Source organism: Nelumbo lutea, chromosome 1 (genome assembly GCF_056320005.1).
Source record: "Nelumbo lutea isolate HS-2025 chromosome 1, American lotus-T2T, whole genome shotgun sequence".
Taxonomy (NCBI): domain Eukaryota; kingdom Viridiplantae; phylum Streptophyta; class Magnoliopsida; order Proteales; family Nelumbonaceae; genus Nelumbo; species Nelumbo lutea.
The window spans coordinates 81,505,159-81,525,192 of record NC_142684.1 but is presented as its reverse complement, the minus strand read 5'-3'; the positions used below and the strand labels follow the sequence as shown (position 1 = coordinate 81,525,192).

General features: G+C 40.3%; 1 pseudogene; it reads left to right on the top strand.

The window, feature by feature from the left end:
• Positions 1-668: 668 nt before the first annotated feature.
• LOC148875691 (sugar transport protein MST8 pseudogene) lies at positions 669-1,735 on the top strand (annotated as a pseudogene).
• The last annotated feature ends 18,299 nt before the right edge of the window (positions 1,736-20,034 follow it).

Below are 20,034 nucleotides of genomic sequence, written 5' to 3'. Positions count from 1 at the left end.
GAAAGCCAACAATACCCCTACATAATTTACTTGTTTTACAGAATACGATCAGGGGCATTCATGTCCTTTCCTTGCTTTTAATTAAAACTAGTAACACGTTTAATGGAAAATATAAAAAGAAAAAGATTGTGCCAAGCAATAATGCGTAACACCAATTCTTGTAACTTCTGAAAACGATAGTTAAAAGAATTGCCCGAAAACAATAAGAAAAATTAGGAATTAAGTTAATTAACTATATAATAATCATACTTAAACATTATATATATATATATATATATATATATATATATATATATAAATGAACTCTCAAATATGTCCAAGGGCTGATCTGTCCAACCTGAGAAGGAGAGGACCTATCAGAGGCCCCGCGTATTATCCCTGCGGCGGAATCTCTGACGGTCAAGTTAGTGAAATGCACAATAGGAGGTGGGACGAGGCCTGAGAAGAAAGCTCAGACGAGGTCACCTGAGAAAGCTTAAGATTAGGAAAGAGCAGGATATTCTGAGGGACGCCCCTATTGGATTGGTTGGAGGTTGTTAGCAGGGACGGTTAGAATTGCATCCGGTCCTGCCACGTGGCACCATCTTGGCCCTGCCACATGCCCCTACATCAGGTTTGTTGCGTCTTCTGGTTCTAGTGCGGCTCCCGAGTAATATGCGAGCAAGTTCATGTCGTTGGTGTTCTTCACTTGTGCAATTGCTGCATCGGGAGGTTTGATATTTGGCTATGACATTGGCATCTCTGGTAAGAATTTTTATTTTTATTTTTTTCTTGATTGTTTCTTTATCATATAATATTAGTCCATCTTGGGGTGTTCTTCGATCTGAAGTTCTGATACTAATACCATAATTTGATAAAAGGTGGAGTGACATCGATGGATTCTTTTCTCAAGGATTTTTTCCCTTCTGTATATCGAATGGAGAAGCTAGATTGATACTTCCACCAATCAGTATTGTAAATTCAACAGTCAAGTACTAACCTTGTTTACTTTGTCGCTCTACTTGCCGCACTTGTGGCATCGCTCTTCGCCTCGTCTATGACCAGAAAATTTGGAAGGAAGATGTGTGGAGGTGTGATCCTTTTAGCATGAGCGATCATCAATATTGCAGCGGCTCAGAACGTTGCTATGCTTATCATCGGTCGTCTTTTGCTTGGTATTGGTTGTGAGGGCTGATTTGCTGCCCTTATCAGCATCGTGGTTTACTGTATATTGGTTTCTAACTCATGATTACTCTGGGCATCTTCGCTGCTAACCTCGTGAACTACGGCACTGCTAAGATTAGTGGAGGCTGGGGCTGGCGTATAAGTTTGGGTTGTGCGGCCATCCCCAGATTGATCATTGCTGTTGGGTCGCTTTTCCTCCCGGAGATTTCAAACTCCTTGATCGATAGGAATAAGCCAGAGGAGGCCAGAATGAAACTCCGGCTCATCCGTGGCACAGATGATGTGAACGAAGAGTTTGCCGATCTGGTTGCCGCTAGCGAAGCGTCAAAAGGAGTTGAGCACCCGTGGAGAAACTTTGGAGAGGAAGTACAGGCCACACTTGGTGATGTCCATCGCCATTCCCGCGTTGCAGCAACTCACTAGGATCAACGTCATCATGTTCTACGCCCCGGTGCTCTTCAAGATCATCGGCCGTCAGATCCAAACCCACACCAATATCAAGCAAAAGGCGACCGATGATAAGCATAGCAACGTTCTGAGCTGCTGCAATATTGATGATCGCTCCTGCTAAAAAGATCACAGCTCCACACAGCATTGATGGTTTCCTTCCAAATTTTCTGGTCATAGACGAGGCAAAGAGCGATGCCACAAGTGCTGCAAGGTAGAGCGACGAAGTAAACAAGGTTAGTACTTGACTGTCGAATTTACAATACTGATTGGTCGAAGTATCAACCTTCTCCTCTCGATATACAGAAGGGAAAAAATCCTCGAGAAAAGAATCCATCGATGTCACTCCGTCTATTATCAAATTATGGTATTAGTATCAGAACTTCAGATGGAAGAGCACCCCAAGACGGACTAATAATACATGATAAAGAAACAATCAAGAAAAAAATAAAAATAAAAATTCTTACCAGAGATGCCAACGTCGTAGCCAAATATCAAACCTCCCGATGCAACAATTAAACAAGTGAAGAACACGAACGACGTGAACGTGCTCGCATATTGCTTGGGAGCCGCACCAGAACCAGAAGACACAACAAATCCACCCGCCATTATATGAATGAATGCTCGATAAACTATCCGAAGTTCCAAACACAACGACGAGAAACCGTGAACTTGACAAATGAAATTTCAATATTGTGGTGCCTATATATAGACTTTGATGGCTAGCTTTCCTGCTCCCAAGCAATTCCATCGGAAACTAAAATCTTGAATCAATTCCATTGCTATTACCGCTTTTTCTCCCATCCAGGAGTTCCAAAGTTGCCACGTGGAGAACGGGTACTACGTCTCTCTACCCTCAAATCAAATCTATATCAGCCTAGACAAATGTTTACATGTCGAACTCCTATTCTTATCCGTTTCCTATTTCCTATCAATTTCCAATTGCGAGTTCAAATCGACCACCACAAGACTGCGACTTACAGCGTCAGTACATCTCCGCCGTGTATTGATGATGACATCATTATTTCTACTACTATCAGATATTCGCAATACACGGCGGCGGATGTGCTCTGGGACGTTGTGAGGGCTGATTTGCTGCACTAGGTTTTTTAACCAATAATAATGCCCCACGTTAGCCAGAAGTTTATATGCCCCACAACCACTCAACAACTCCAATCTCTCACATCCTGTGCATGGCTGATGTGGGGACATTATTATTGGTTAAACAGTCCATAATACGGCTATAATATTGGTTAATTAAGGGAGTGTTCTTTTCATGGTTCAAAACAGGTGATAAGATTCACTTCAAAATAAATTTCTGAACACACACTTAAAGCATGGGAAGTTGGGAACCGAGCAGTATATTGGGAACATCTCCCTTGGGAAGATATTCCCAAGTGTGGTTGGATGATTTGTGAACAATTCTTTTAATTCTGATTATTATATCAGTTAATTAATGTTAGGATTACAATTAGGATTGAATTAGAAAAAAACTAGAAAAGCTCTAATTTTACATGGTATCAGAGCCACGAAACGGAAACGAGAGGTCTGTGTTCCAAGACCTCTGGAGATCAGTGGCAGTAGTGACGTTATTCGGTGCCGGGAAAGGAGAGACTCTGCACTCCAGTTTTCGTTCGAGACTCCATCTTTCACAGAGTTTGATCTTTGCATTCGTCCCACCAATACTGACACCGGCGACGGAAGCGGCGGTTTCTCCCCTTAGCGAATACTGAGAGGCGAGAATTATTCCAGCGGGGCGATCCATTACCAACGGTCGTCTTTCGTTCCAGCGGCGGCGATCTATTACCAGCGGTGCGAACACTGAGAGGCGGGAATCGTTCCAACGACAGTGATCCATTACCAATGGACGCCTTTCATTCCAGCGGCGGCGATCTCTTACCAGCGGCGACTAAGAAGAAGAGGAGAAGCGGCAATAGCGCAGCAATGGGTATCAACTTAGTTATAGGAGGCAAAAGCAAGAAGACCAAGCGAACCACCCCAAAATCTAATGATATTTACCTCAAGTTATATCAATTTCTTGTAAGGAGGACAGGAAGCAACTTCAATGCGGTGATACTGAAGAGGTTGTTCATGAGCAGGGTCAACAAGGTTCCTATGTCCCTTTCCAGATTGATTAGCTTCATGAAGGGAAAGGAGGATAAGATCGCAGTCATTGTTGGAACGGTCACCGACGACACTCGGGTTTATGAGGTACCGACTTTGAAGGTGACGACTCTGAGGTTTATAGAGACAACAAAAGCAAGGATTTTAAAGGCAGGAGGAGAATGCTTGACGTTTGATCAGTTGGCTCTAAGGGCTCCTCTTGGTCAGAACACGGTTCTCCTCAGGGGTCCTAAGAATGCTTGTGAAGCAGTTAAGCACTTTGGTAAGGCTCCTGGTGTGGTTGCAGATGACTCGCGAGTTCAGTCACTGCAATCCCAAATCCAACGAGCAGCTTTTATAATGACTGATTCGCGAGTTTGACTTGTGAAGTACGACATCAGCCCACCGATGGCCAAAAATAGAGAAAAAGAACAAAGTAGTGGTGGACAAAAACAACGAGCAGGGGCAGACGGAAAAGGACGTGGCAGCCAAGTCAAGGCCAATACAGCCAAAGCCTCTATGCAAGGTAATGTGTCTCAAGGAGAATCAATTTATGCAGTCAAGACTGGGTTAAATGAGCTAAATAGTGAGTAGTGGAACAAATTACTCAACCTTCTGAACACATAGAAAGAGGGGAGTCAACGACTAAGTGGTAAACAAAAATTGTCAGAATGGATAATAGACACAGGGGCCTCTCATCATATGATAGGAAGCCTCGAGTCAATGAGAAACATAAAGAATGTCATTCCGTGCTCTGTCGGGCTACCAGACGGAAAAGCGACAATAGCTAAGAAAGAAGGCACAGTTGCACTAGACGATCATCTGAAACTGACTGGTGTTTTATATGTGCCTAGTTTGAATTGCAATTTACTTTTTGTATCGCAATTGATTGAGGAATCGAATTGTGTTGTCCAGTTCACTAATAAATTATGTGTGATACAGGATCGTACTACGAGGATGCTGATTGGAGCGGGTGAGCAGCGACAGGGACTCTATTATTTCCGGAGCATTACATCAACAAGAGCAATGAAGACTATAGAGAGCAGAACGTGGGATATGTCGCATCAAAGGTTAGGGCATCCTTCTTATAGAATTGTTAAGATGCTGCCTTTTATTAGCACTAAGAATAATAATGATGACAGTATTAGGGGTTGTGATGTATGCTTCCGAGCTAAACAATGTCGAGAAGAATTTGTTTCTAGTAATAATAAAGCATCTGATATTTTTGAGTTAATTCATCGTGATTTATGGGGCCCGTATAAAATTGCAGTCTCTTGTGGTGCTCATTATTTCTTGACCATAGTAGACGATTTTTCTAGAGACGTTTGGATCTATCTTCTGGTTGATAAGACGAAAGTGGGACGAGTTCTTCGAAATTTTTTTGCTATGGTTCAAAGGAAATTTAACAAACTTGTAAAGGTGATCCGTACTGATAATGGGACTGAGTTTGTCTGCTTGGGAGGTTATTTTGCTGAAAGTGGTATTATTCATCAAACCACTTGTGTCGGGACCTCTCAAAAAAATGGGAGGGTTGAACGTAAACACCGCCACATACTCAATGTTGCCCGGGCCTTGCGCTTTCAAGCTAGCTTGCTTATTGATTTTTGGGGGGGAATGTGTCTTGATCGCATGTTATTTGATCAATCGGACACCATCCATTGTGTTGAAGGGAAAGACTCCATATGAAATGCTATTTGGGCGACCTCCTTCTTATGATAATGTGCGGGTTTTTGGTTGCTTAGCATATGCGCACAATCATGGACATGGAGGAGATAAATTCGTCAGTCGGAGAAGACAATGCGTTTTTGTTGGGTATCCTTTTGGAAAGAAAGGATGGAGCTTGTATGACTTAGAGTCCGGCAAGTTCTTTGCATCAAGAGATATTATTTTTTTAGAGCATGAATTCCCATATGCACACAAGGAGGATGCACAACCGAACAAAACACAAGGTCATTTTATCCTTGTAAATGTAGGAGACTTGACTGTATATATATCGGCATTCTCAATGAATAGCAACAAGAAAAACAAACCAGAAAAGCTCTAGTTTTACAATTAACTTAATTCCTAATTTTTCTTATTGAAATGTTACAAGAATTGGTGTTACGCATTACGCTTGGCACTAGGGATGTCAATGAAAAATCAAAAAATCGAACCGACTGAGCCCAAAAGAATGTTGAACTAGAAAAATGAGGGGAAACTTTTCTTATCAAACCGACTGCACTCTACATATTTGTATTTGTACTCCTTCTGGACTGAGTCCTAACAAATGAGGGGAAACTTTTCTTGTCGCATACTAGAGAGACTAGACATGCATTTTAACTAAAAAAATGAATTTCTAATTTTGGGCCATAATATCATAAGCTGTTTAACAAAACCTTCTTTTCTATTCTGTCTAAAAAAAGAACTTAGTTCAGGCCTATTCTCCTTATTTTGTGGGAAAAAAACAGTGAAGATCGAAGGGCACATTGCATTCCTGCATCAAATTTGGAGTTAAGTGCAATGCTCTATGATTTAATCGAGATGAGATTTCATCAAAGCAGAAAACGTGCAACCACCATGAGAGCACAACATCTAGCTGCACATTTGGAACATATCCCCATGAATTTAACATTAAGTACAGGAAATATTCTTGATGTATGGCTAGATGCTCATGCTGTCAAAATGTTTGCACGGTTTTTGCTTTCAGGAAATCTGGGTTTCATTTAATCCAGATTTATATATATATAACTTTTTCTTATTGTGGATAGTTCAGTTTCAAATCAACGTCTCTTTCCCCTTGGCTATCTTTACAAATTTAGGTGCTATATTAATGAAACCAAAAGAATGTTGAACATTTCACCATCAAGAGTCAACATAGTTTGCAGTTCCTAACATTTTATGCTCTGTTTATTTAATACTGTCGTCATGGATCATGATCAACAACCAGAAATCACTCAAATACAATGAATTTTAGTAGTTAATAGACAAGGTGTTTAGTGGTGAAGACTTAAAGATTCACACAACCACTACATATCTGTTACTTCATTCACAAGATGTCTACACATCTGTCTTCAACGAGAAATATTATTTTCAATCACACTTTTCCAATAACAATTAGGCACATGCCCCCAAAACACTTGCTATATTCAGTTGAGCCACAAACCAAACAATAGTCAATGTTTGTGGTGAGCCAGTATATGCATTCTCTAACCTAGAACCTCAAACAATAGGTCTATATGTTTGATATACCTCTTTCTTTATTGAGTTCAATTCAGTGTTTATCTAGCCTATGCTCACTATGATAAAGTGTTTATTTGACTGTGTGTTTGTCTTCGATTACCAGACATGAGGGCACCTTCATACATTGGAAGAAGTAGGCAAGTTGTAGGGGATGTTAGGAGCATATGAAAAGGGAAATTCATGAAGAGCATATTTAATAGCAAGAGAAGTCATGCTTTTCACAGATTAGGATGAGAAGAAGATACTTTGATTCACTGTGTGATTTACTTAGACTGCATGCTCAAATCACACCAACCCTCCATTTGAATGTTGAGGAACAAGTTGCAATGTTCCTTCAACTATTGGTCACAATGTCCAGAATAGTACAATCCATGTTAGATTTGGCCGATCCCAGAAGACCATTAGATGATACTTTCATGAAGTCCTTCGTGTTGTGCTGAAGTTGTATCTCCTGTTGGTTGCACAATCTATAAGAGATCATGTACTACCAGAAATCAGATACAATGCCTGATTCATGCCATACTTCAAGGTATGCCTAATAATATGTATTTCTAACAATTGAACATATAAATTTAATCAATTGTCCATATGACACGGATTTAGTTGAAATGTAGGACTGCATAGGTGTTATTGATGGAATTCAGATTCCTTGCAAGGTGCCTGTTGAAGAGCAAGATAGATTTCGTGGTAGGAAAAGAAAAACCACCCAAAATGTGATGGTTGCAATCACACTTGACTTGAAATTTACATATGTATTGGCTGGTTGGGAAGGGTCAGCTACTGATGTAACAGTCCTGTATGATTCCTTACGGAGGGAATATAGCCTCAGCATACCTGAAGATAATCTATAAAAATTTTTCTATCTTTGTCCTACCTCTACATCAACATGGTCATAGGTGTGAACTAATTTTTTAATTATTTACTTCCATGTGAACATAGGAAAATACTATCTTGTAGATGCGGGCTATAGAAATATGTCGGGATTCTTAGCTCCTTATTGAAACACGGTACCATCTCAATGAGATCCGAGGATGACTGCCTGAATCCGCAAAAGAAATCTTCAACCATAGGCATTTCGCATTGAGAAATGCAATGGAGTGCACATTTGGTATATTAAAGAAGTGCTAGGCCATCCTAGACTCCACCCAACACTTTGATTTCCCTACAAAGGTTAAGATTGTAATTGCATGTTGTGTCTTTCATAATCACATAATGGGCGTTGATCCAAACAATGTAGTAACTCGATAAGGTATTCGGGATATAGATGCCTGCAACTCCAATGCCAGTAGGAGTGAGCCCATGGATGATGCATCGATTGAGGACAACTTAACACAATGACTCCAAAGAAATGAACTTGCAAGTTGGACCTCATTTAGAGATTATCTCGGTTCAGAGATGTTTCGGGATTGGCAGAGACTCCGACAAGGAGTCTGATGGGGTGGATTGTTGTGACACCAATGGTGTTGACTTTATATATGCTTTTATATTGAAGAACCATTTGTATCATGTTAAAAATAATTTGATTTTGTTTAATGTTGTGATTATTAACATGTTTAGGTTCATTATTGCTATACAAACATACATTTTATTTAGTGGTACTAAATCTGAATTAGATGCTCGTATGTTGAATGTTGGCATGTGTTCTTTTATTCAAATTTAAGTGTGTTTTAAATTTCATTATTTAGTTATATGTATGAATCCCTTTAATTCATGATATGGGACTAGTTACTAGGAATGGTGTTGGGAAAAGATTCACAAGTGTCAGCTAGTGGTCACCCAGGGGACCGACAAAAGGGGAAGTCCCTATCTCTGTCACATCTGGCTACATCTAAGTCTGAGCGTAGTAGATAGATTAGATGGAATGATTCAATGGACCAATCATTGATAGAATTATTGGCAGAGCAGGTTGCCTTAGGCAACAAGATCGACAAAGGGTTTAGGACATCTGCATACACATATGTTTGTAAAGAGATGATGAGACGATATAGTGTTGACATGAAAATCCCAAACATAAAGAATAGGATGCTCATGTTGAAGCCAATTTATATAGAGGCAAAAAAATTGCTTGGTACTTCTGGGTTTGGATGGAATGATGCAAGAAACCAAATACACGCATACCAATAAGTTTGAGAGGAATACCTATAGGTAAACCCGATATAACTTAAATGTTGTGATCTCTAGCAGTTGTATTAGCACAATAAAAACCTTGCTTGTTTAATGCAGGCAAATCCACTTGCACATACTATGAAAGGATGGATCATGGAGATGTATGATGAAATGCATGTGGTACTAGTTAATGATCAACCTGTTGGGGATTATGCAACAACAGGTCCTGAGATATAGGATGACATGGACCTAGGGGATGATGACTATGGTGAGGGTATCGGTGAAGATGATGATGATGCATCAACACCTCTAGGAGACACTGTTATCAACGATGATTATGGGACGCAATCCCATAGTACTATCCCTCGACATGTTGCTTCCTCATCAGGTACTCGAAAGAGATCACACAGTACGAAGAAGTAACTGCATGAACATTTCATCGAGGCAATTGATAGGTTGAATCATACCATCAAAGATATGACAACTGCCCTCACAATCCAAACTGAGCAAGATATGGTTAATATGTTGTATCGAGAAGTTATGGACTTACGCTCAAAGGGGTTTGATATTCAAGTCCTAAATACAGTATTTGGGCATCTAGTGGAAAATGAGAAGGAAGCAAGGATGTTCGTTACTAGGGAGAAGATCCAACAAGCCCAGATGGTATACACAATCTTAACAAAGTTGCCTGGATATAGAAGGATGCCTTAGACTGCTATGAATAAACTTGGTGGTTAGGTTAGGAATGCCTTACCCTTGTCAGGTAAACTAAAGAAAGTCACTTTCTTTTAGATTCTTTGGATCCTTGGGAGCATCATGCAAAGGGCACATTCACAAACTTGGTACTGAGTTCATGTTTATTGTATTGACAGATCTCTCTATAACTTGTTCGAAAAGGAGTAGCAAATGAATCATCTCCAATTGCTGGGGTCCAGTTCATTGGACCTGATGAAAACAAAGAGAAATCTGCTGAAAAGTTGAATGAAACTGTGGAAGGGAAGATATAGATAACTGCTGAACCAGAGGAAGGTAGAATTCAAGAGAAGCTTAGCAAGAAATCTATAGAAGCTGATCAAATACAGATGAATAATCCAACAGATGAAATTCCACAAATAGATGATCAAATGGTTTAATGGTTAGGTTTATTTTTCCATTCCTAATATTCTTCTTACTTTGTGTATGCAGAAAAGTAAATTGAAGGCCTAAATTGGATTCTTTGGTTTCTACGCTATGGTTTCTTCCACTTTGGTTTCCTGAAAGGCCTGAAATATTTTCTCACAATTCTTATTTTGTCATGATTTGACTCCATTATGGTTTCTACACTAGCTTGTCACTTATTAATACCACCCTTTATTAAGGCCTGAATTGGATTCTTTGTTAAATTGATATGGTCATTTGGGATTCTTTTCCAGGTGATGTTTTTCTATCTTTCAATTAGGTACAGGTTTCTTCTATGACAAGCTCTTTAGGATTTCATCCTACCCATTACCCCATTTCTTCACATGCTGAAGGATGTGGGGGGAGGGGGGATGGAAAGAAAAAGAGGAAAGGAATAACTTGGTTTTTTACTGTTGCTGGTTTGAGGTATATCTTGATTGTTAATCTTGATTGCACCTCCGCTATTACTAAATTTTTACTAAAAATTGCAAATACATGTAAACTCTCTTAGTTCAACTTATCTTGAAACCATTTGATTTTTGTCAAGACATAATAGGGGTATTTGTGACATTGAAAAATCTATATAATCATGAGATAGGTTTTTGACTTTTTAAGTGGTCTTAGCCTAGAGTTTGATTTACTTATTTAAAAAGAAACGTAGATACATCGTTAATTCAGCTATGGGACAATTCATTGAGATTGAGCACACAGCCTTAGTGATTGCTAAATAGAGGTAGGATAGTGGTTGTAAGACAACTGCGCTACTTAGGAGTGAGAAGTAGTGTGTGATTTGTAGCACAGTTGTCAAGTTGTCAAGGTGTTGCTTGGCTGCTTCGTTGTTTTCATCATAATATCGAGGTGGAGCTTGATGGGTTGCCATGTTTGGCTTTGGAACATGAAGCCACAATTTGGAATTATTTGACATGGGTTTATGGATTTGGAACCATAAATCTCATTGTTCTAGGACCATAGATAAGGGTTCTTTGAACACTAGGAATTCTAGTGTTCTTAGCCAGGAAAAATAGTTAGAAGGCGGCAAGGTGGCCATGGTTGGTTGCCTTGCTTAAGTGCCTAGCTATATTGAGTCCAATTCAGAGTAGGCTTGTCCTGTTTTAGCAAGCCTTAGTGATATATTGAGTCCCAAGGTCGGGATTTTGCTGCTATAAACAGCTATTCTCTGACTGTCATGTATTGATCATCCTTTAACAGTGGTCAAGTTCAGCCAAGCTGAAAGCCAACAACTAATCCCAGGAGATCCAAACTGAAATCATTTCAGCTTCAAATACCTCAAGAAAAGAAAGAAAAGAGAAAACCTCTGCCATTGCTGTTATGTTCCAATTAATGGAATTTATTAAGTGAGTTGGCCAGAATTCGTCCTCCACCACCTTATTATTGCCAACCTCTAGTATCTTGTTTTAGTTCCCTTTATTTGTTATTTTTAAATTCAGATTCCTTATTAATCCCTAACTTGATTTTTCACACACATTCAATTTGGTATTTGTGCTTTCTAAAAGAAAAAAAAAAAAGGAAGAATTGGGTGGTCGATGTCCTTAGCCTGCTCTATTAATTTCTGTGTATGTTTGTGGGAATGGTGATGAAAAAAAAAATTCTGGGGCATATTGGTTAAAGAGTCTGGAAAAAATATTATAATGAAGGAGAATCTTTTGAAAAGCATGAAGACATTAGGAATATTGAAACTACTGATTTAAAAGGTGCCAGATCATATATGGATTAATAAATACCCAAACGCAGCCATAATTGCACAAGTTGCATTCTACTTAAGACTATGTTTGAGGGTAGATTACATATATAGAAGGCCGGAACCAAGGAAAGTTAAAAAAAAAACTGTATGTGCTTTAGAGGGGCAAGTAAAGGAAGAGAAACTACATGGCCTAAGTTACATGGATACAGAGAAATCAAAGAAATCAAGAGTCATGGTAAGGAGAAATGACATTCACAACCCTACTCCTGAAATTTATGAAGGGATAGGATATCCATCACATGGACGCCCAAAGATTGCGGATTAAGGGGGTGAATTTCAAAAATTTTTCTCTCCCTTCAACTGGGAATCGAATTCCCTATTTAGAAAATCATATTTTCAAAAATCATTCTTGAATCATAAACTAAACCAGATCTGAATCAAAAGGAGTAGAGAGGGATAATACCTGATACGGAGAAGCAGTATCTCCCAATGGAGGTGTTCATGCCCAAGGAAGGATCCAAAATTTGCTCCCACTGAAGATGGCACAGTGCAGGGTGGAGCAGAATCAATAGTGTTCTTCCAAAAGAACTTGACCCTTCACAAGAATCAACCGGATGGCTTGTGAATACAGCTCCAACCAATATTTTCTCCAAAAGATTGGTATCAAGATCAAATCTTGATTTCTCCCAAAAACTGGAGATCGAACTGCTAGAGGCGGCGGCTGCAGGAAGGAGGCAGCAAGAGAGTATTTGCAGGATGCAGAATTTTCTCTTCTTATGATTTCAGCTCTAAAGACAGGAGTTGTGTGTTGCATGTCTAAAGACTGTCGCCCCATCCTCCTTTTATAATCTCAAAGGGATCAGCTCCTAATCTCATTAGGAGTTGGAGATCCAAATCATATTTGGATTAGAAGTCCCTTTAAGTGATGAGAGATAACTCTTATCTTATTTAGATCTTGGAATCTCTAAGTGGATAGAGTCTGGGCCCATTCCTATCAGTTGATCCATCTCAAAATTCACCCCTTTAAGTGACTAATCAAATTAGCCCAGTTCGAAATGGGCTTAAGGCCCATTTAAGGTTATGTATTCATTAAGCCTTCCAAACTGCTGCCTAGTTGGGCTTCCTTGTATGGCGTGGGACCCTAACACTGATCTACACATCAGCCACATGGGTTTGGCCCAGCCTTTGTTACAAGGCCTGGCCGAATACACTATTATGGACAGTGCACCCCCTGAGACCCATCAGATGGGCCCTATGGGCCCAACACTTACCCTAAGTGGTCCCTGGGCCAAGCCACCTTGTAACACCCAGGGACTGTGGGCAGATGCAAGATTAGCCCATCAGGTATTATCCTCAATGGTCTTACACTTAACCTCTCAGCCCATAATGATCATGCACTGCCCGACAAGAGAGGACCTCTCCCTCGGCTGCAAGGAACAGTGTTGCACTCTTTGCTTATAAGGATCCTGGGAATTAAAACATTTTGCAAACCTTTTAGAGACCATTAAATATATACTTTTATATCTCATATAAATTATATTTTGCAAAACAAATCTCAACGATTGAAATTGGTTGCCGGCAGTCTTGGTTTCCATTAGTGAGAGTGCATCCCCGATCATTACCTTTGTCCGACAAAGGAACTCATCCTGTCACTATGATCACCCACTCAGATGAATTCTCAGACTGTCCCAACATACCCAAGTTTTGACCCCCGAAAAGGATCTCACTGATTGGTGTATCAAAGATAGCCCAATCCGACACCTAGTGCATTATCATAATCGAGTCTAGGGGTTGAGTGTAACTTTCCAGTTTTAACCATCAATCTCCAAGGTCCAGGGGAATACTGAAAATCTGGTTCAGTTCATAGATTCAATTAATCCTACACTGTATGTGCCTAGGGTCTCACCCTGGCAGCTGAGACAGGCCACCCCAACCGACTTGGTGGCACCACAGTGTCAGCCTTGTCAGGATAGGTCTCCCCAAACCGACCCACTCGCTGTGAATATTCTAAACTAACACGAGTCTCATTAAGTGTCCAGTTTAAGGGTATTACACAGAAACATACCAAGGGAACATGAATCAAATATGCACTTTTATTCATTTACAATAAACTCATAAAGTACATCATCTTGATTGAAGCTAAAGGCATACAAAACTGTCTAACAACTCCCACTTGCACTTAGGTCCAATCAGGTACTAGCCGGAGTCCCATGCTTTCCATGTGTTTCTTAAACACTTTCTGTGATAGTGGCTTTGTCAATGGGTCTGCTACATTTTCCGCTGACGCTATCTTCTGAATCAGGACATCCCCTCTACCAACAATCTCCCGTAGTACGTGGTACTTCCTCTCGATGTGCTTCAACTTCGAGTGGGCTCGTGGCTCCTTAGCCTGAGTAATAACTCCATTGTTGTTACACAACAATGGGATGGGTGATGTGCTGGATGGAACTATTTCCAACTCGTGAATGAACTTCTTCATCCACACGGCTTCTTTGGCAGCCTCACTTGCGGCAATGTACTCGGCCTCGGTCGTGGAGTCTGCAGTGGACCCCTGTTTGCTGCTTTTCTAGTAAACAGCACACGATACTCTCGTGAAAACATATCCAGATGTAGACTTTCTATCATCTGGATCTGGCTAGAAATCGACATCTGTATACCTTTGGATTTGTAGTGAGCTACCATCGAATACTAGACAAAACTCTTTTGTCCTTCGAAGGTACTTAAGTATGTTTTTCACAGCAGTCTAGTGCTCCTGCCCTGTGTTGGCCTGAAATCTACTTACTACACTCACTGCCTGAGCAATGTCAGGATGAGTGCACAGCATGGCATACATGATGCTTCTTATGACAGAGGCATAGGGAACGTCTTTCATGTCATCAATCTCCTCGGAAGTCTTGGGAGACATCTTCTTGGAGAGAGTGACTCCGTGCCTAAAAGGAACATTTCCTTTCTTGGAGTTTTCCATGCTGTATCTTTTGACTATTTTGTCAATGTAGGCAGATTGGGATAATCCTATTATCCACTTCAATCTATCTCTATAGAGTCAAAGACCCAGTATATAGGAGGCTTCTCCAAGATCTTTCATGGAGAATTGCTATGAAAGCCATAATTTCACCGTAGTTAACATTCCTACATCATTTCCAATGAGTAGAACATCATCTACATATAGAATCAAGAAGGTAACCTTATCTCCACTGTACTTCCTGTAAACACAGGGTTCATCCAGATTCTGCTCGAAGCCAGACGATTTGACAGAAGAGTCAAAACAGATATTCCAACTTCTAAAAGCTTGCTTAAGTCCATAAATTGATCTATTAAGTTTACATACCATGTTTTCCCGACCTGCAGCAGTGAAGCCTTGCGGCTGCTGCAAATAGATATCTTCAATAAGATCTCCATTTAGGAATGCAGTTTTGACATCCATATGCCAAATATCATAATCAAGGTATGCTGCTACAGCTAGCAGGATCTTAATGGATTTAAACATGGCCACAGGCGAAAAGGTTTCCTCATAATCGATGCCTTCTTTCTGAGTGTACCCTTTCGCCACCAGATGAGCTTTGAAGGTCTCAACCCTACCATCGGGGCCCTTCTTCCTCTTGTAAATCCATTTGCAACCAATTGCTTTTACCCCAGAGGGTGAATCTACTAGAGTCCAGACTCCATTGCTCTCCATTGAGTTCATCTCTGCTATCATGGCCTCTACCCACTTCTAGGAATTTATGTCCAACATATCTTCCGCATAAGTCACAGGATCCTCCACTAGTCAATGTTTCCACCAGGTAACTATCCTGGTCATAACCATAACGGACTGGTGGCCTGGATACCCGAGTGGATCTTCTAGGTTGGTCACTACCTGGAACTTGTGGGACATCTCCCACTGCTCCTGAGCTCTCCTCATCAAGAGCAATTTCCTAATGATGGGTGTCAAGGATGTAATCGGTTTCCAAGAATTGTGCATTTCAACTACAGAACACTTTCTACTCACTTGGGTCATAGAATAGGTAACCTACAGAGCCTTTTGGGTAGCTTACAAATAGGCAACAGCTGGTCTTGGATTCCAACTTCTCAACAGTCATTCTTTTAATTTGTGTTGGACAACCCCAAATCTTCAAGTGTCTGACACTTGGTTTCTTTTCAGTCCAAAGTTCATATGGAGTGTTCGGAACCGATTTGGTTGGAACCCGATTCAGCACGTAAATCGCAGTCTCTAATGCGTAACCCCAAAAGGATGTGGGTAACTCTGAGTGTATGAGAAGTGACCAGACCATATCCAATAAGGTCCTATTCCTCCTCTCTGAAACACCATTAAGTTGTGGTGTAGCAGGAGGAGCTAATTATGATACTATCCCATTGTCCTTTAAGTAGTCCCTGAATTCGTCAAAGAAATACTCGCCACCTCTATCTGATTGAAGGGCCTTAATTTCTCTCCCTAACTGTTTCTCGACCTCTTGTCTAAACTCTTTGAACTTTTCAAAGGATTCAGACTTTTGTCTCATTAGGTACACGTAACCATATCATGAGAAATCATATGTGAATGTGATAAAATACACGTGTTGATTTCATGTCCTAACACTCAAGGGACCACATACATCAATATGTATTAGGTCAAGTGTACCTGTACATCTTTCAGGCTTACCGTTAAATGGCCGTTTCGTCATCTTGCCTTGTAGGAAAGACTCACAGGTGGGAAGATCTTCTATAGTTAGAAAATCCAAAGAACCATCCTTTACCAGCCTTGTGATTCGGTCAACACCAATGTGGCCAAGTTGGTAATGCCACAGACACGTGGGATTAATTGTATCATGGGCTCTTTTCTTGGGGATTTCAGCCAACGTAGTTTCGGTTATGTTAGTTTCTAGAGAAGGATGTAGAACATAGAGACCGTTCTTCAGTTCACCGTATGTGATGAATCTGTTATTTCTTTTAATAGTAAACGTATTACTAAAGAAGACAGAATAACCATCTGCACACAGTTTTGAGACAGAAATCAAATTTCTCCTTAAATTTTGTACATAAAGACAATCTTTCAGTACAATTGCTCATTCTCTAAAAAGTAACTCCACGGTTCCTATGGCCGCGGCTGCAACAGTTGCAGTGTGACTTCTCCTTCACTCAGCCTTCTGCTTACCTTGAACCCCTGTAGTGAGTTACATGCATGAGTTGAAGCCCCAGAGTCAATACACCAGGACATAGAAGCTACCAATAAATTGGTTTCTATAACACAAGTTTCAAAATTACCTTTCTTGAATTCTAGGTAGGCAGGACAGTTCCTTTTCCAATGGCCAGTCTTCTTGCAGAAGTGACAGGCATCCGATGCTTTGTCTTTCTTCTGCTTCTTGGGTTTGGCAGCCTTCTTCTGGGGCTTTCTCTTTGCCTTCTTTTTCTTGCCCGATTTGCCAGTTTCAACAAGAATGGCAATGGGTTCATCCTTTTTAATCAATTCTTCGGCCCTCTGCAACATATTGCTGAGTTCCTGCAAGCTGACATTCAGCTTGTTCATGTTGTAGTTCATGATGAATGGATTAAATGATGGAGGCAAAGAGTTGAGAATATCATCGATCTGTGTTACCAGATCCAGCCCGGATCCAAGAGCCTCTAGTTTGTTGATATAACCCATCATCCGGAGGTAATGGTCATGAACTTGTTGACTCTTGGACATCTGCACGGTCATGAACTATTTCAAGACCTACCGAGTAGAATGATTCTGCTCTTCGTACATTGTCTTGAGACTATTCAATACGTCCTTGTCAAGTTCAATCTGATCGAACTGCCTCTGAATTGGATTGTCCAAGGAGGCAATGATATAGCAGCGGGCAAGGGATTTTTTCTCCTCCCATTCTTGGTATTCTCTTCTACGGGCCTCAGAAGCCCTTTCTCCCGGATGATCCAAGGTAGGATTCTTAGCTACCTTATCCAACTTTTCAGAGGTTAAGACCAACATAAGTTTCCTGTACCAGTCAGTATAGTTTGGGCCCTTAAGCTTGTTGTCGTCAAGAAGCTTTGCAAATGATCCGTTTGCCATTTTCTAATAAAAGAGCAAACATTAGTCCACAACCTAATTTGATTCATGTTCATTTTATAGATATGGATTTTAATCTACGTTCCATTTCCATTTATTAATTTCTGAGATTTCCCTCCTTTCTCAGTGACGGAGACTACGAGTTGTCTCTGGAAATGTGGAAAATCACATAGGGTGCATGGATCCAACTGTTTCAGCTGCATAACCCCACCACCTTTCTGTGAAGGATCATGTCCACTCATCATATGAGTTTTCCCTTTGGCCTCTGTCAAACAAGGTTCATAGCCGTTTTCAGGTAAACCTTTCTGTCCAGTGAGTGCTTACCCATCATATTCGTGAACGCCAAGGTATTATGAGAGAGTTCCCATTTTCTGGTGAAGCCCCTCCCACATCGGCTTATGACGCCCCTATCATCTTATGAAACACTTAGACAAGCCCAACAACAAATGGATAGCCCATTTTCTGGTGCGTTTCCTCATTACTGAATGACTCATCCTCACGCTAATGATGGAATGCCTTTAGAGAGTTCATCATATGAATCTCTCTATCACATGCACTCATATTAGTTGGAGGGAACAATTAATTATGCCCTAATTTGATTTAGGTCAAACCAAAGTGGCTCCCACTGACTTTCATAAAGCCAGATTCTGATGGGCCTTAAATCGGCCAGGGTTCCGCATGTAACCTCTTGATGAGGTGTGGGGCCCACCACTGAGGGAGGTCATCCAATGATCAAAAGGGACACCATGGCAATGATGTGCATTCAGCCGTGGTATGCATAAGAGCCACTACAAAATCAGCATGGGCCAAGCACTTATGGCCCTTGTACGCAGCACATCACACATCCAAACATCTCATGCAGGGATAAATTGATCCAATCAATTAATTATCTGCAAGGCCCATTGTAAACCCATTTTAAATCCATAATATTAACCATTAATATTATCTAGGTATATGGGCTGAATTAGGGTTACCCAGTTCGGCCCATATAGCTTTATCTTTTGAAGTGGGCTTTTACCAATTTTAACTTTTTAAAACTGGGCCTTTACAGGTTGGGCCGAATTAACCATTTAATTAAATATCAATCATCAGGCCCATTAATGGGAAAATTAGGCTGACTTTCAGCCTTGATTAAACTCTAGATTTGGTCCAAACAGTTTGAACCAATCTTGGTTCGAATGGGTCTAGGTTTTGATCTTTAATTAAATATTTAATTCAAGAAAACAATTTGAAATTAAAGAACTGATAAAAGAAAATCAAGAATCAATTAAATAGGGTTGTTCGCACAATCCATCCTGCAAAACAGATGTTAGATCACAATCTGCAGTTTCATAAACTGCAAATCACAGATAGCGAATGTCCCATCTGCGAAATCTCCTTCTCTACAAAATCTCCCTTTCTGCGCCGCCATATTCGATCCAAAAATAAAAATAAATAGAAATCTTATTTCTATTAATAATTACATTAGATCGAATGCCTACACATTGAGTCTAAAAAAATATATATTTACATACCAAATGTAATAAATAAATCAAGAAACTACAAATCTTGCAGTTCTCCCTATGCAAACCAAGAATTCGATCTCCTCTTGTACGAACAGCCCATAAATCAAGAAAATTATAAAGAACTATTCTAAACAATGATCAAATTTATATAAAATTAATTTCAGATTATTTGTCCATCAATTTTGGGAACTAATTTCCCAAAACCCATATCTACTCAAAGTAGGTAGAACGCCTTCTGCCTATTTGCGCAAGTTCAGATCTGAAGCAGAATGGTTCAAGATTTGAACCATGGCTCTAATACCACTGAAGGGATAGGATATCCATCACATGGATGCCCAAAGATTGTGGATTAAGGGGCCGAATTTCAAAAATTTTTCTCTCCCTTCAACTAGGAATCGAATTCCCTATTTAGAAAATCATATTTTCAATGATCATTCTTGAACCATAAACTGAACCAGATCTGAACCAAAAGAAGTAGGGAGGGATAATACCTGATACAGAGAAGCAGTATATCCCAATGGAGGTGTTCATGCCCAAGGAAGGATCCAAAATTTGCTCCCACTGAAGATGGCACAGTGCAGGGTGAAGCAGAATCAATAGTGTTCTTC